Below are 3,641 nucleotides of genomic sequence, written 5' to 3' on the forward strand. Positions count from 1 at the left end.
AAAAGGACAAGTGGTGGATGTCAGCTACTGGGCCTATCACTTGTCAGCTAGTTTAGTATAAAGCAATGTTGTGTTGCCCTATCTACTACTGAGTCAGAATATATAGCTATAGGATAATATGTTGCACAATTATTATGGATGATGGACACCTTAAAAGATTTTAATTTAAACTTTTCAAATGTAAAAGTATTAATTGATAATGTTAGCTCGATTAATTTAACAAAAAATCCTGTGCATCATTCACGAACCAAACACATTGAAATTAGGCACCACTTTATCAGGGATCATGTCACTAAAGGAGATATTAAACTCAAATACATTAAGTCCAAGTCTAATTTAGCTGACATATTCACAAAACCCCTCCCTGAAAGTGAGTTCAGTAATCTACGTCGAAAATTAGGAATGTGCTTAATAGTCTAGGATTCTTAAATTACAAAATTATTTTCAAAAATTGTCTTTAAAATTCTAGAGTAAATTTTTTATATTTCTCAAAATTCCCTATTTTTAGAATTTTAAAAAAAAAATCAGTTTTAACCTTAGACTAGATCAATCCCTTAGAAAGCATATTCCTATAGGTCCAGAACTTGAGCATCTCACCAACACACTAGGACTACCTTGTTTGTGAATTACTGAACTTAGAAAGGGGTGAGATGTATAGGCAGATTGTCTGGACTTAAGATGTTTATATCAGTGCATCAATATAAGTATAAGCATTAAATACTAAACTAATAGTAATCAGATTAAGTTGTTCAGTTTAGTCAAATACTAACTGGATTTATTAACTTAACCTAACTAACCAAGTGAAAGTTGCTATCTTCTGATAGTTAGAAAGTAACTAATGGTTAAACAATTAAGGACACATTCTAGCTGTGTTATTTTAAAGTAATGTCAGGTTTAGGGGGAGAATTATTATTGAAAACATTTTGCAATTTTTTTTAAAAAAATCAAAAATTATTCCGAAAGATAACTTTAAAATCGGTATTAAGATTTCAAATTCTTACTTAAGGTTTTACCATTCAATTTTTGAAAAATTTTCTTATATCTTTTCAAAAATTTCATTTTCAAAAAGTTTTTCAAAATGTATTGTAAAGTTATACTTCAAAATATACCTTGTTTTCAAAATGTTGTTTTCAAAATCCACCTTTATCATCTTATTTTTGAAAACCTTAAAATTTTTGAAAAGACATTTTTGAATTTTGTTTTTAAATTCAATTTTGAAGTTGTTTTGAAAGTTATGAAAATGTTTTTGTGAGATCTCGAAAAAATAAAATAAATAGGGTTATTTGAGAAATATCCTTACAGAATTTTTTCGGAATTTTTAGAAATTTTCTGGGAATTTTTCGGAGCTCGTACGACGAGTTTTGAGGGGATCAATTCCGGGTACAGATAAGGCCTATTTGGGATACCTATTTAGGTGAGGAAATGTTTTTAATTATAAATCATTTTCTTTTCCTTTAATTCATTTTCCAAATAGCCGTTTCCACATGTGCCCGACTTCTCCTCCTCCTTTTTCCCCGATCTCTTCTCCCCTCTCTGCCCCAACGCTATCCCGATCTTCTTTCTTCCCCTTCTTCTTCACTGCCTCTCTCTCGTGGACGAGCGACGCCGACAGAAGTGAGGCTCTAGCTCGGCGATCTTTCTCCGCCGACATCAATGCCTATTGAGCTCAGATCCGACCGACGTTTTTCTCTTCGGATCGGCATCGCATCGCTTCTCCTCGCAGCCTCGTCTCACTGCCATCACCGATCGCCAGCGGCTGAGCACCTCCTTCCACCACCGTCCACCAGATCTGGGAGGGGATCTATTGGTTCGGCACTGCTGGATTGAGCCGTGCCACCTGATCGTCGGCGTGGAAGGGCAATTAGGGTTTCACGGGTAAGCAACCGACCTTCATCCTTCTTCCCTCCTCTTCTCTGGAGTGTCTCGGATCTGTGCCCTAGCACTGTCTGCGAATCCCCAATTTCTTCTCTGACTGACGGCGAGGTGCACAAGGTTGCCCTAGCAGCGATCTTGGAGGTAGGTGGTTAATTAGATTATTGTTGGATTAGGGATCTCCAATCTTGATCTCTGTTCTTGACTTGATCAATGATCTTCCTGTTGATGTTGTTTTAATCCAGTCCAGTGAGGAGGAATTTTTGCAGGGAGGTCATGCTATGCTATTCTTTGATCTAAATAATTCTATCAGTGAAGGGTGCTTGAGTTGTCGGGCAATGCTTAGAAGAGTTGCTGCTGGATCAGTGATCTCCTTGATTGATCCCTTGTTGTAATCCGATTGATTTCCAGTGAGGTTGAGTGTCCTGTGGATCTAGAATTGGGTTCTGTGGCTTCTGGGTTCCGGCAGCACCTCAACCAGTAGCTCCTCTGGTTTCAACAATCAACAGTGGTTGTTAATTGAGGATCTTGTCTGGTCCAGCAGGGCACTTTGTTTTCCAGCAGCTCAATTGAGGTATGTTCAAGAGTAATTGATACATGTTGTAATTGGCTATTGATGGTGTGTAGATTTATTTAGTTTAGAATTAATCTAATGGAATGGTTAGGGTTAAGATCACTAACCCTAATTGACCGTTAGATTTATTTAGGTAGGTTGTGGGTTCTGCCCTGATTTAGTTTAGGGATTTTATTTAGCTATTCATTTGGATTTAGCTAAATAAAATGTATATATTATTTGACACAGGACTCTGATTCGAGACAGGCGTCTCGACGTTGGATTTGGCGTGATTGTACCTTCTATTTGAGGCGGGTACCCTTTGACTTATCTCTTGATAGTGTCTTATGATATGTGCAGTTTATATATACTTACTAGTGATTGGTAGATTTATCACTTCCCCGGTTATAGTTTATTCGATAGCTGCAGGCGGGTACCCTTTGACTTATCTCTTGATAGTATCTTATGATATGTGCAGTTTATATATACTTACTAGTGATTGGTAGATTTATCACTTCCCTGGTTATAGTTTATTCGATACCTGCAGGCGGGTACCCTTTGACTTATCTTTTGATAATGTCTTATGATATGTTTAGTTTATATATACTTACTAGTGGTAGATAGTAGATTATTCTTTCTCTTGGTCTTAGCTAGTTGATACCTATCACATGCTTCATCTGCTAGTTGCTTTATTTCAGGATTGGATATTTTATCTCTTGCCATGTGTATATATGTTCATAGAGATGCATATCTATAGTGCTCTACTCTACTGGATTAGTTGCTTTACATGTGTGATACATGCTCTTGGATTCATGATACTTACATCATTGTTATATGTGATGTCTTTGGATTTATGCTGTTTATATCATGGTTATATATGTGCGTTTACCTTTTGGGCACACACATATATGGAGGAGGCTATGTTCAGGTATGACATACTGTAGCATCATGCACCATCCTGCATGATTGCATGCTGGGCGATTGACGACTCCATTATTGTTGAGCTCGTCGGCCGGCTACATAGGCCTGCACACAACGTGTTTCACTGCATGGGTAGTGGCACGACACTCGGGGTGTGTATGGCGGGTTGCTCGGTGGTGCACCGTGGGGTGCTCATGGGTAGCACGATACAGGGGCCGGTAGGGATCCCTCCCCGTCATCGCATACGGAGAGCATTGCGCTCCCTCACGATGTTTGAGGTAGGAGGATAGGTTTT

General features: G+C 38.2%; 1 long non-coding RNA gene across 1 annotated transcript; it reads left to right on the plus strand.

The window, feature by feature from the left end:
* The first annotated feature begins 1,669 nt into the window (after positions 1-1,669).
* Positions 1,670-2,732, plus strand: LOC122011602. The gene is made up of 3 exons (XR_006119982.1): positions 1,670-2,016; positions 2,118-2,446; positions 2,675-2,732. It is a non-coding gene; the product is annotated as an uncharacterized LOC122011602 (long non-coding RNA).
* Positions 2,733-3,641: the final 909 nt, after the last annotated feature.

The sequence above is a fragment of the Zingiber officinale genome, chromosome 8A, assembly GCF_018446385.1.
Source record: "Zingiber officinale cultivar Zhangliang chromosome 8A, Zo_v1.1, whole genome shotgun sequence".
NCBI classification, from domain to species: Eukaryota; Viridiplantae; Streptophyta; class Magnoliopsida; order Zingiberales; family Zingiberaceae; genus Zingiber; species Zingiber officinale.